Raw genomic sequence first — 15,192 nt, forward strand, 5'->3', positions numbered from 1 at the left:
TTGTTGAGGATTGTTCTGGCTATTCTTGGTTGTTTGTGTTTCCATATGAATTCCTGTATTGTTTATTCTAGGTCTGAGAAGAATGTTGCTGGTTATTTGATGGGTTTTGCATTAAATCTGTAGATTGCCTTAGGTAGGATGGACATCTTAGCAATGTTGATTCTTCCAATCAATGAGCAAGGAATATTTTTCCACTTGTTTGATTACCTGCACACATATGTTTCTCTCAGCATTGCTCACAATAGCAAGAACCATGCTTCTCTCAGCATTGCTCACAATAGCAAGAACCAGGAATCAACTATACTGTACATCAAAAGAGGACTGGATTAAAAAAATATGGTACATATACACGATAGAATACTATGCAGTTCTAAAAAAAACCAAAATCATGAACTTTGCAGCAACCTGAATGGAACTAGAGTCGATAATACTGAGTGACCTCTCACTGAAGCAAAGATCTGAGTATCACATGTTCTCACTCATATAGCGGATCTTGAACATCCAACGTAATAGTATAAAAAAAAAAAGACTGACACTAGTGGGAAACTATGGGGGGGAGGGGAAGGGAGATGGGATTAACAGTAGTCAATATCTGTCTGGGGATGGGGAGACACCCCTTATCAACAAGGGTACCTGAACGAACCATATTTTGTATACCTAATCCTAAACTGTACCCCACAATATCAAAATAAGAAATATTGATATAAAAAATGTGATTTTAACAAGTCTCAAATTTTAAAACTACATGATTTTAACAGTCTCAAACCTATGAAGTTATATAAGTAAAGTCAAAGTCATCACATATAATTTAATACTCAACCCTTCTGTATGTGACAAAATAAACTAAAAATAATCAATAAGAATAAAAAACATGCTTAACTAGTTGCATTAGTTGACATTATATATATGTATATTTATGGCATCAACTACAAAATATGCATTTTTATATGCAGAAAATATTTTTTAAGACATTCTTTAAATTAAAACTAATCTATGGCAATACCTTTGGGTCCCCTCCATTGTGGGAGCTTTTCTGTCCTCCTTCTAAGTCCTACTTTCTCACTAAACAAACAAACAAAAACGAATCTATAAAAACTTAAAGGACTGTACTTATTCAGAATAATCTTTCAGTGTACAGTACAGTTAAACTGTAAAGTAATAAAAACAATCTATAAAATATACATTGATATGGAAATTGACTAGTGCACTCTAAATTACCATGGGTTAAAAGAGAAATCATAACATAGATTAGAATAAAAAATTGAATGTAATAATAATAAAAATTCTATAATCAAATCTTGTGGGATATAACTAAAAATCATAAAGAAGTAAACATTTAGCCTTAAAGACATATTTTGGAAAAAAAATACTAAAAGTATTGACTATTTATCAATCTCAAAATATTTTAAAAGAGAACAGCAACTTAAGCCCAAGGAAACCAGAAAATAATAAAGACAAGGTAAAATATTCCTGAAATAGAAAAGAAATATACCATAGAAAAACCACAAACACAAAATATTATTTAAAATAATGATTAAAATGGATTACCCACTAGTAAGATTGACTAAGGAAAAGAAAGGAAATTAATTATAGATAGTAAAGGTATTTTAAAAATATACAAAACTATTAAAATGAAGATCATACATTTAAAAATGTATATAACATGGGCACATTTTAATAAAAATATAATTATCAAGTTTGACACAAGTGAAAAATAATAAAATTTGAATATTCCTGTCATTATTCATGAAGTAGAATAAATTAAAATGCTCCTATAAGGAAATCTTCAGGCACTGATGACTTTAATGATTGATACTTCAAAAATATAGAAGAAATAATAGCAAAAATTGACAAACGTAGAAAATTAAAAGGATAATACAATTTCAAATATCTCATTATGAAGTAATTATAACATTAATACTAAATACTGATAAGGATGTTATTAGAAAAAAATTATAAACTAATCTCACTAAAAAGACAAACAATCTTACCACAAAAGACATGAATAGACACTTATCAAAAGAAGATATACGGGCAGCCAACAGACACGTGAAAAAGTGCACAGCCACACTAATTATCAGATAAATGCAATCAAAACCACATATTATTATTATTAACCTGAATATGGTCACATACTTAATGACAATACATGATGATGAGTTTGGTTCATTTAAAAAATAATTTTTAGCATTTCAAAATTAGTGAGTATAGCCCTTTAACAGAGTAAAGGAGAAAAAAATCATTTAAATAGATACAGTAAAAAAAAAAAGACATACTCAACACCTATTCTGATATATTAAAAAGTTTTTCAGATTAGGAATATCAGAATAGAATAAAAAGTACCTAAACTGAAAAATGATATCTTAAAAATATTTTAATCATCATCATAAAATACTGAAAGCTTCTGTCTGAAAATAAAACAAGAGTGTGTTCACTACCATTATTTGTATTTCATAATATCCTGGAAGTTTTAGGCAGTAAAAGAAATAAGAGTATAAATAATATTAATAAAATCATTATATTTAAAAATTGATAAAGTACAAAAAACAGCTAAAGATATAGAAAAAATATTCCATTTGGAATAGCAGAAAAAAGTCACATATCTCTGATTATCTTTAGTGAAAACAAGGTACCGAAAAAAATAAACAAATTAAGTTAAATATTAAACTAAATAATGAAGTAAACACACTAGAGGAAAAAAAAGAAGATTCAATATTATAAAAATGTTTGAAATAATTAAATTGTTTAAAGTCTCAATTAAAATTCCAACATAGTTGTGTTTCTTCTACTACACAGGATAACTTATTATAAAGATACAATAAATCAAATATAATGCTACAGCATCATAATGAGTATAAAAAGCAAGCAACAGACTGGAAAATATTTGCTACTCATATAATAGTAAAGAATTTATATCAAAATTTTGCAAATAATCCCTATAAATTTAAAAGCAAAATGAAACTCAATATAATATGTAAAAAACTTGAATAGGCAATTCATTAAAGGTGATACCAAGGGGCCAATATACAACGAAGAAGTATTCAACCTTATTATTCATCAAGAAAATTCAGAATAAAATTACAGTGAACTACTACTACATATTAACACATCCACCAGTGAGCCCAATCTAAAAAGAAAGTGTTGCAACTCTAAAAATGGTGAGAATATAAAGCAATGGGCACGTTCATATCTTGTCTATAAATTGCATAATTATACTTTGATATTTTCTTCTTAAAGTTAAATATGTATGTTATGATCCAGTTTTTCTACACATGGCATATACCCAACACCTATACATACCCATAGGAACTAATAAATATGTGTAGGAATGGTCCTATCAGCATGATATGCAATTTTAAAAAAACGGAAGAAATTCAAATGTACATAAAAGTTTGAATTATTATGATGAAACATTATGCAAGAATGAAAACAATAGTGAGAACCATCTATGATTAACCCTACAGTCATCATATTGCTAAACGGACAGAAATTGGAAGCATTTCCCCTGAAAAATGGAACAAGACAACTTTCACCCCTCCACTTCAACATAATGTTGGAAGTCCTAGCTACAGCACTCAAACAAGAGAAGGAAATCAGGGGTATACAAATAGGAAAAGAATATGATCGTTAACTTCAAAAATTCAAGAGAATCTGTCAAACACTTCCTTGCACTGATAAAGGACTTTGGCAAAGTCTCATGGTACAAAATAATCATGCAAAAGACAGTCATATTCTTATACACAAACAACAAACTGGCAGAGAACCAAATAAAAGGCACAATCCCATTCATAACAGGCAAAAAATAATGAAATACCTTGGCATCTTCCTAACCAGAAAAGTGAAAGATCTTTACAGCGAAAACTACAAAACATTGCTCAAGGAAGTCAAAGACGACATAAACAGATGGAAAAATATTCTATGCTCATGAATTGAAAGAATCACCATTGTGGATGTCCATCCTACCAAAGGCAATCTACAGGTTCAAAGCAATATTCATTAAATTACCAACATCATTCTTCTCAGATCTGTAAACAATACAGAAATTCATATGGAAAGTTAAATGGCTATGAATAGCAAAACAATCCTTGGCAAAAGAAACAAAGTGGGAAGTATCACACTTCCAAACTTCAAATTTTATAATAAATTTATTATAAAGATACAAATCAAAACAACCTGGTATTGGTACACAAACAGGCACATAGACCAATGGAACAAGATAGAGATTCTGGAAGTACAATTTCTATTTCCCAACTGACTCATTTTCAACAAAGCCTCCACCAACAACAACTGGGCAGAGAAGAACCTATTCGGTAAACGGTGGTGAGAAAACTGGCTGATCACATGCAGAATAATGAAACAGGACCACAACCTATCACTATACACAAAAATCAACTGCAAATGGATCAAAGACCTAAATGTAAGACCTTGAACTTTAAGAATCTTAGAAAATGCAAGAGACATCCATATGAAAATCAGAGAAGACAACTAATTCCTGATCAAAACCCCAAAAGGGCATGACTTAAGAGATAAGATAGACAAGTTTCTGCAAAGTAAAAGAAACCATCAAGAGAGAAGGAAGACAGCCCATAAAATGGGGAAAAAAATATTTGCCTACTGTATAGCTGACAAAGGCCTAAAATCCAGGATCTACAAGGAACTCAAACACGCCTAAAGGAAAAAAACAAGCAGTTCTATTAAAAAGTGGGCAAAAGACATGAATAGACACTTATCAAAAGAAGATATACGGGCAGCCAACAGACACGTGAAAAAGTGCACAGCCACACTAATTATCAGATAAATGCAATCAAAACCACATATAGATACCACTTAACTCCAGTCAGAATGGCCATTATCAATAATTTAAAAAACAACAGATGCTGGCAAGGATGCAGATAAAAGAGAATGCTTCTATACTGTTGGAAGGAATGTAAACTAGTACAACCACTATGGAAAACAGTGTGGTGACTCCTAAAAGAACTAGAAATTGACCTTTCATATGATCCAGCAATCCCCCTTCTGGGAACCTGGAGGAACATAAATCACTCTATAAAATAGTTGCCTGCACATGCATGTTTATTGCAGCACTATGTACAATTGCAAAAACATGGAATGAACCATGTTGCCCATTAAAATTGGATTGGATAAAAAAAAAATGTGGTACATATACACAATGGAATATTATGCAGTCATAAAAAAGAACAAAATTATGGACTTCACTGCATCTTGGATGCATTTAGAGTTTATAATACTCAGTGAATTATCACAGAAACAAAGAACTGAATACCTCATGTTCTCACTCATAAGCGAATCCCGAACATTTATCATAATACTATAAGAAAGGGGTTGGCAGTAATCAGAAATTACCAGAGGAGGGAGGGGGGCACACAGCATCAATAAGGGTACCTGATCTCAAACCAGGCAAAGTGGGGACCAAAGGGAGGCCCAGACTTTACCTGTGTGATGACCACTTGTATACCTAATCCTGAATTGCACCCTACATCTTTAAAACAAAATAAATTTTAAAAAGTGAAAATGAATCAAATCACTTTCAATACATAAAAAATGTAACTGAATCGCACAAGCATAGCAGTGGGTAAAGAAAATCACATACAGAAGGTACTGGATGTAGAAGGTACCTAGGGTTACTAATTAGGAAGGGTATGAAGGGAGAGTCTGGGTTTTGGCAATAGTCTTTTTCTTGACCAAGGTGGTGTTAATATAAGGGTTTGCTTTGCAATTATTAACTGAGTTGTAACGTTACTTTTAAAAATCCTTTATACTATACTTTAATCAAATCTTTAAAATGAAAGTAATTTACACGAGAGTTATTGTAGTCTTCTATCCTTCCAACAAATGATTGCTGATTATTGCTACAATCCAAGTATTCTATAAGACATTGGAAACGGAGATAAATAAGACCAAACCCCTCTCTCAGAGAGCTCTAGTAAATATAAAAAACATTTAAATAGTCATTAAAAATGCAGCTTAGTATTTGCTAACTGAAGCTACCTAGAATCATGCTGCCAACAGTGAATTATATGCAATATGAACATCAAAGTATATGATTGCAACGAGTTGTAATCTGGTTAATGACATGGGAATCATTCAGTCAATATTGATAGAGGTGAATAAATATATAAATAAGTGATGGAGAACAAAGTCATCTTCCTTGTAATAGAATGGTAACTAATAAATGTAGAAACAACAATGGATCTAGTAAAAATCACAATTTGGCAAACATAATAATAATTGATGTGGGCATGCATATGCTGATGTTAAAATAGTGAGTGAAATTTTGAAGAAAATACTCAAGTTCTATAGTCTCAAAATATCACGTCACAATTACTAATGTTAAGAGAAATGTAGTTACTTTAAAGCAAAGAAATCTGGGTGTTAATACATTAAATTAAAAATGTATACAAATTAATGGTATTCTAAAGAGCATTTCAGATTGCTAGAGACTAAGAAGGCCTGAAAATTAAATGCAACATGTAATCCTCGACTGAACTCTGAATGAGGATTATTTTTCCTATAAAGGAAGATCTAAGGATAGTTGGCTTTAAAATCCTCTTTAAAAGTGCATTATTTCTCTTTAAATGTATTACAATTTCTTTTTTTTTTCTTTCTTTTTTTTTTTTTTTGAGTTGGAGTCTCACTCTGTCACCCAGACTGGAGTGCAGTGGCCGCTCCTGGCCACCGAAGCCTCGACCTGCTGGACTCCGGTGATCTTTCTGCCTCAGCCTACCAAGTAGCTGGAATTACAGGTGCACGCTACCATGCCCGATTAATTTTTTAATTTATTGTAGAGATGAGGTCTCACCAAGTTGCCCAGGTGGGCTCAGGCAACCCACTCACCTCAGCCGCCCAAAGCGCGGGATTACAGCCTGAGCCACCGAGCCTGGCTTACAATTTCTTTTTTATTAATTAATTTATTTATTATAAAGATGTGGGGTACAATTCAGGGTTAGGTATGCAAACATTGATCATGCAGGTACCCTTGTTGATGAGGTATGCCCCTCCCTCCCCTAACAGTTTCCCTCAACGTCCAGTCCCACCCCCCTCCCCTGACAGTTTTCCACTACGGCCCATCACTTTCTTATAGCATTATAATTGCTCAAGGTCACCTTATGAGTGACAACATATGGAACTCAGTTCTTTGTTTCTGTGATAAATCCCTGAGTATGATAGACTCCAAGTCCATCCAATTTGCTGCAAAGTCCACATATTTGTCCTTTATGGCTGCATAATATTCCATTGTATATATGTACCACATATTTTTTATCCAGTCCCGCTTCGATGGGCAACAGAGTTCCATGTTTTTGCTATTGTGAGTAGAGCTACAACAAACACACGTGTGCAGGTATCTTTTTCATAGAATACTTTGAGTTCCTTCCGGTATATTCCCAATAGGGGAATTGCTGGATCATATGGAAGGTCAATTTCTAGTTCTTTCGTCATTCTCCAGAATGTTTTCCAGAGAGGTTATACAAGTATGCGTTCCCACCAGCAGTGTAGATGTGTTCCAAATAGCCAAAACAATCCTTAGCAAAAGAAACAAAGCAGGAGGTATCACACTCTCAGACTTCAAACTCTACTATAAAGCTATAGTAATCAATACAGCTTGGTACTGGTATAAAAACAGGCATATAGACCAATGGAACAGGATAAAGATTCCGGAAGCAAAGCCTCAATTCTTCAACCAACTCATCTTTGACAAAGCCTCCAACAAAAACTACTTGGGAGAGGAAAACTTATTCAGTAAATGGTGCTGGGAAAACTGGCTGACCACATGCAGAAGATTGAAACAGGACCCCTACCTATCACCACACACAAAAATTAACTCTAAATGGATCAAAGATCTAAACATAAAACCTCAAACTATAAGAACCTTAGAAAATGCAGGAAATACCCTTATGGAAATTGGAACTGGCAACAAATTCCTATCCAGAACCCTAAAGGCCAATACCTTAAGAAATAAGATAGACAAGTGGGACTTCATCAAATTAACAAGCTTATGCAAAGCAAAAGAAACCATCAAGAGAGTGGGGAGACACCTCACAGAATGGGAGAAAATATTTGTCAACTGTATATCTGATAAAGGCCTAACATCTAGGATCTACAAGGAACTCAAATGCACCGAAGGGGAAAAAACAAACAGCCCTTTTAAAAAGTGGGCAAAAGACATGAATAGACACTTCTCAAAAGAAGATAAGTGGGCAGCCAACAGACACATGAAAAAGTGCTCAGCCTCACTCATCATCAGAGAAATGCAAATCAAAACCACATTGAGATACCACCTAACCCCTGTAAGAATGGCCACCATTAATTAAACAAACAACAACAGATGCTGGCGAGGATGTGGAAAAAAATGTATTACAATTTCATTGAAATTTTCCAGGCTTTCACTTTGTGGTTGGTGCCTGCAGTGTTTGGTACCCAAGCACTGCCTTTTTTGTCTAAATAACCTTTATGTGTACAGGAAAACTATCTGTACATAGTGTTTAGTAAATAGTTTGGGAAATGACTAGTGATAGTGCTCAGTCTTTCTGCCCTAGATAAAGGGGCAGGCATGTGAGCCAAAGGAAACAAATCAGGGTCATTTCCTTAATTATCTAGTGTTGAATGGAAAGGGAAAGGAAACGCTCCCTTTTCTCATTTAATTTTTAAATAGCAGCTTCAGTTACTTGGCTAAATATAGCAAAGAAGAAGGATGCTATGAGCAGTAGAAAAAAATACTATAAATCTTTGTGTGTACTATATAAACATATCCATGGTAAGATTTTAAATGAAAAATGAATAGCTGCAGAAAAATCTACATTGCTGACTGAATCTATTTATATTAAAATATTGTCAATGTGATTATATTTATTTTTGTTTATATACACAGAGATCTAAAAGAATATAAATTCAAACAAAGCTAAGAATGAGAAAATGGAAGAGAAAGAAATCCTTTCACCTTCTAAACAACTGTATTGTTTAAATATTCATAATTATTTTATAAATAAAGCAAATGATATAAATTAAAAGTAATATTTTGTTGTCATTTGTTACTGTCTGCATGAAGAAGTTTTGTTTTTTAATGCTAGGTGTCTTATTATGCCTTTAAATTTCCTGGGTTTTCTGCTTGTATCTTTTGTTTATTTTCTGGGTAATAGTGGGGATACTGGACTTTATTTTCTTTCCAGACAGCTGACATGTGCTAAGGTGATACTTGCAGGGAGAACTATCTAGAACCATAGCCACTGGAACCAAATCCAAGTATATGAGTGAAAGTCAAGCAGAAGAATGCATGTGGCCACACAATCGCCATGTACATGCTGTGTATCTTTGTCTAACTGTGAACCACAGTATCTGTCTCCAAAACTCAGCATAGAAGAGTGAATATGGTAACTGATGTAATAATTGGTTGATTATAATGTAAAATGAACCTAGCACAAGTAAGAGAAAATATATGCTTTTAATGCTATGATAACTATGAGAGCATTAAGGTATAACTGTAATGTAAAAGGCATAATATTAAAATACTATTAGTGATAAACTCAAATGTTAAAACTCCTGCTTTTCTTCTAAATAATCTGTACCAGGATGAACTTCAATTTATATATTTGCATAATCTTAAATATCTTCTGGATTGAGTTAGAAATCTTTTGTTGAACTTGTTCATAGCACTCCCTAAATATGCCTGTAGATAGGCACAGTGGCCATGAAAAGCTTCCCCCTCTCTGGGAAACACAACAGATATATGTGATCTTTAGCTTGGGGCAGGAAGGAGTTTAGCCAATGTCTGTTTATTAAAATAAAGCAGGAGTTATAACCTCACTAAACATTTGTGTTAATGGTGGACTTTCCTCATGAGGTTACTTCCTCTCAAATGAATGTAAATAGATGTAGTTTTACCTACAGAATTGTTATTTGAAGAGAGTTAAATTTGTTGAGAGAAAACTTGGAAAGTTACTAAAATGTTTCAGAACTGCCTTCTGTAACAAGTATCCCTAATTATAATCTGATTTCTCATGACATGTAGCTAGAAAGTTTTCCAATCCAGTGGTGTGCTGGAGAAGGCTCTCACTGATGCCTGAAAGACATTGTTAACTTTTCACGAATGTTATGAGCTGGTTCTCCTCACAATGGTAGCTTGAAACTGACTCTGGTGGGAATAATTACACCACGGAAATTCACAGATAGTACAAATCAGAGTTTCTCCCCAGACCACCCGTCAGCTATTACACATTTGCCAAAACATTGCTACTATGTAACAGTCTGCAAGTCAAATGGTCTTTGTCTTAATTTACATCACTATGACCACATAGACAATAACTCTAGGGCAGAACTTGTAAGGGAAACATAGAAGGAAAATCATGAAGAACAATGTTACAGAGTGAGGGTAGCAAAGAGTTCCAAGAAGAGACAACGATGTGAAACACCTGGAGGGCCCAAATAAGACTGTGATTGGTTCGAGACCCACCTGGGCAACTTGATGAGCCCTCATCTCTACAATAAATCAAAAAATCAGCCGGGCGTGGTAGCACATGCCTGTAATTCCGGCTACTTGGAAGGCTGAGGCCGAAGGATCACCAGAGCCCAGCAGGTCGAGGCTGCGGTGGCCGGGAGCGGCCACTGCACTCCAGTCTGGGCAATAGAGAGAGACTCCAACTCAAGGAAAAAAAAAAAAGACTGATTGAGAAATATTCACTGACGTTCACAGTTAATAGTTCATTATTTTTTGTGTGTAGTGGTGGGGACACAATGGAGTGTGGTGGACTGAGTAGAACACAGGAGGGCACGGAATGGTGAATGTGAGTTTCTTTGGCGTTCTCTGAAAAGTCTGCTTTGAAGAGGAGACTAAGGAAGACAAAGATTAGAGAAACATGTAGGATCAAAGGAAGAGCTTTTACTTTGTTGTTTTGTTTAAGTTTTTAGCATACCCCAGGCTCCCACAAGGCTGAGGAAAAAAGCAAAAGAGAAAGAAGGAATCTATGACAGAAAAAGTACTTGACAGAGCAAGGCCTCTGTGAGGCCAAGAGGTGATAAAATCAAGAGCATAATTTTGATCAAGAGATTGGAAAAAGAATGAGTTTTATGCAGAATCAGATATATTTTAATTGGAAACAGGAAGTTGAGAGAATGTAGATATAACGGGCTTTTTCTCTGGAAGAAAAGGGAACCATTTTGCTGACCTTCTCTGAAGTGGTGTGGACTGACTGTCCTTGGAGAGAGCAAACAATGTTTGGGAGAGTCTTGAGACAAGTAACCAAGGCTGCTGCTCAGGGAAAAGCTAAAGTTTCATTAGGATAGGGTTTTGATTTTTTTTTAATTTTTATTTTTGTTTTGCCTTTTGTTCTTTCTCCTTCAGTTTGTCTTTCCTTCAGCTGACTCCACAAGGTAATGTTTGAAATTAAAAACACATAATGTCATCGTTCAACACAATAATGTTTGCAAATATATATACATTTCTAATATAAAGTTAAACTTTCTTTAGATTTGGCTCTAGCCTGTTAGTTTATTTGTTTTAAGAGACAGATCTCACTCTATGGACCAGGCTAGAATGCAATGGTGTAATCATAGCTCACTGTAGCCTTGAATTTCTGAGCTCAAGCCATCCTTCTGTCACAGCCTCCCAAGTAGCTAAGACTACAAGCATGTAACTCAATGCCTGGTTTTTTGGTTTTTTTTAAGAGACGGGGTCTCACTATGTTGTCCAGTCTGGTCTCAAGCAATCCTCCTGCCTCTGCCTCTCAAAGTGCTGGGGTTACGGGCTTCAGTCATCATATCCTGCTTCTAACTTGTTTTATTCCTCTCATCTCTTACCACTCCTTCCAAGCACTCCAATCATCCTGGCTGGCTTGTTATCTGCTCAATCATTTCAGCTCTCTCCTTTAATTTTCCAACGGAACTATCCTTTATCTCTTCTCCTTACTAAATCATACTCAGCCTTCAAGCTTCAGCTTAAAAGTTCTCACCTCCACAAGGTCTTCACCAACATTCTCACTGAGCATAAATTGCTATCTGCTTATCTTGTAATAACACTTTTATAGACCTCTGTTAGAGAATTTGTAAGACTGTATAATGATTAGTTATGCATATTTTTATCACCACACATAATAGGTTTTACCTGTGTTTAGTATATGAATGTAGAAGAGTGAGCAATGGACAAATCAATAAAAAAAAGGGTTTCACCCAGCAGAAACACTAACATTATAAATAGCAGTGCCATCAACTATAAATACTTTCGTTTACCTGAAGGTGGAAGCTGAGAGCATAGATAGTACAGAAACAGAAACCTTGAAATGACAGATTTTAAGAGTTGTGTCATTCTGTCTTTCTATGCCTAAGTATTTCACTACACAAATAACAAAATTAATAGCATCTGTCTCTTTCCTGTCTGCAGGGAAAGAGTATAATTAAATTACTTAAAATTGTGAGATCTAGGTCAAGTTACTTGGACTCTACTAAAGTATGGTTGAGTCAATAAAATCTATGGGATTCTGAACATGTCACAAAATTTTTTGTCTTGGATTTTATATATAAAATAACAGTAATATTCATTTCAATTAATTGTGAAAATAAAATAGTACTTGACAAATTTTTTGCAAATAGTAAGTTTTCATTAAATGTAAGATATTGCTCTTAGCCATTAATAAATAGGAAGCACTTCTAGACTACCATAAGATTTATTAACAGACCTGTAAAAGTTCAGTGTCTTAAACATCATGAATGATCAAAATGTGTTCAATAAATGGTCCACAAGACAAAAACTTGAAATGCTGGCATGCAAGGGGGCTCACACTCCCCATATTTTCTTTCTCCTATTATTGCCTGAACTAGGGCTTTAGCTCCTTGAAGTTAAGGGCTATACATTATTTACATTTCTACCTCTAGTACATGTTACAATGTCTAATGGGTAATCTATCCAAGCACTATATGGTAAACACATAAATTGATCAGGTTAAAATCACCCATTCTGTATTTAAAATTTGATCATATGTTTATAGAAAATGTGTTTATCGAAAATATGTTTGTTACTACAAAACATTGCTCAAAGAAATCAAAGATGACACAAACAAATGGAAAAATATTCCATGCTCATGTACTGGAAGAATCAACATTGTTAAGATGTCCATCCTACTCAAGGGAACCTACAGATGTAATGCAATACAAATTAAATTACCAACAGAATTCTTCTCAGACCTGGAAACAACAAAACAGGAATTCATATAGAAACAGAAACTACCACAAATAGCCAAAACAATCTTCAGCAAAAACAAACAAACAAATAAACAAAAAAGTGAGAGATATCACACTCCCAGAATTTAAATTTTATTATAAAGCTACAATAATCAGAACAGTCTGGCATTAGTACAAGAACAGGCATACAGACCAATGGAACAGGATGGAGATTCTGGAAGCAAAGCCTCAATTTCTCAACCAACTCATCTTTGACAAAGCCTTCACCATCAACCACTGGGGAAAGGAGAACCTATTCAGTAAATGGTGTGGGAAAACTGGCTGACTACTTACAGAAGATTAAAACAAGACCCCTATCTATCACCATACACAAAAATCAACTCTAAATGGATCAAAGACCTAAACGTAAAAACTCCAACTGTAAGAACCTTAGAAAACACAGGAGAAGGAGACACTCTTATGGAAATTGGAATTGGCAACCAATTCCTCATCAAAACCCATAGTGCCCATGCCAGAAGAGAGAAGATTGCCAGGCTCAGTGGCTCAGCCTGTAATCCTGCGCTTTGGGAGGCTGAGGTAAGTGGATTGCCTGAACCCGTGGGTTCGAGACCCACCTGGGCAACTTGGTGAGACCTCATCTCCACAAAAAATCAAAAAAATTAGCTGGGCGTGGTAGTGCATGCCTGTAGTTCCAGCTACTTGGAAGGCTGAGGCGGAAGGATAGCTGGAGCCCAGCAGGTCGAGGCTGCAGTGGCCAGAAGCAGCCACTGAACTCCAGTCTGGGTGACAGAGTGAGACTCCAACTTAAAAAAAAAAAAAGAAAGAGATAAGATAGACAAGTGGGACCTCATCAAACTGACAAGCTTTTGCAAAGCCAAATTAACCATCCAGAGAGTGGGGATACAGTCCACAGACTGGGAAAAAAATTTTGCCAACTGTGTCTCTGACAGAGGCCTAACATGTAAGATCTACAAAGAACTCTAATGTGACAAAAAGAAAAAAAAAAGCAAACAGTTCCATTAAAAAGTGGGCAAAATATATGAATAGGCATTTGTCAAAAGAAGACATATGAGCAGCCAGTAGATGAAAAAATGCTCAGCCTCACTAGTCATCAAAGAAATGCAAATTAACCACACTGAGATACCACCTAACTCCAGTCAGGATGGCCATCATCAATAACTCAAAAAACAACAGATGCCGGAGAGGATGTGATGAAAAGGAAACACTTCTACACTGTTGGTGGGAGTGTAAACTAGTACAACCTCTGTGGAAAACAGTGTGACGATTACTAAATGATCTAAAAATCAACCTTCCATATGGCCCTGCAATCTCCTTACTGGGAATAAACCCAGAGTAACTTAAATCACTCCATGAAAAAGACACCTGTACATGCATGTTTATTGCAGAATTATTTACAATAGCAAAAACATGGAACCACCTGTACTGTCCATCAAAAGAGAACTGGATAAAAAAATGTGGAACATATACACAATGGACTATTATGCAGGCATAAAGAAGGACAAAATCATGAACTTCATAGCAGCTTGGATGGACTTGGAGTCTATAATACTGAGTGATCTATCATAGAAACGAGGTACTGAGTGCCACACGTTCTCACTCATAAGTGAATCTTGAACAATTATTATAATACTACAAGAAAGGGATTGGCAGTAGTGGGAAACTTCCAGGGGAGGACGGGTACGGGGGCACACTGCATCAACAAGAGTACCTGCATGCCGGGCTCGGTGGCTCAGCCTGTAATCCCGCGCCTTTGGGAGGCTGAGGTGAGTGGATTGCCTGAGCCCGCGGGTTCGAGACCCGCCTGGGCAGCGAGACCTCATTGCTACAATAAATCAAAAAATCAGCCGGGCGTGGTAGCGCATGCCTGTAATTCCAGCTACTCAGAAGGCTGAGGCGGAAGGATCGCCGGAGCCCAGCAGGTCGAGGCTGCGGTGGCCGGGAGCGGCCACTGCACTCCAGTCTGGGCGACAGAGTGAGACTCCAACT

At 35.4% G+C, this 15,192-nt stretch overlaps 1 protein-coding gene across 3 annotated transcripts in view; it reads right to left on the reverse strand.

Annotated features, from left to right (window-relative positions):
* Window positions 1-15,192, reverse strand: part of LRFN5 (leucine rich repeat and fibronectin type III domain containing 5) — a 139,683-nt gene that overhangs the window by 38,171 nt on the left and 86,320 nt on the right. The gene's annotated exons all lie outside the window — the stretch shown is intronic.

This window comes from Carlito syrichta, unplaced genomic scaffold (assembly GCF_000164805.1).
Source record: "Carlito syrichta isolate Samal-C Ts95f unplaced genomic scaffold, Tarsius_syrichta-2.0.1 Scaffold308684, whole genome shotgun sequence".
NCBI classification, from domain to species: domain Eukaryota; kingdom Metazoa; phylum Chordata; class Mammalia; order Primates; family Tarsiidae; genus Carlito; species Carlito syrichta.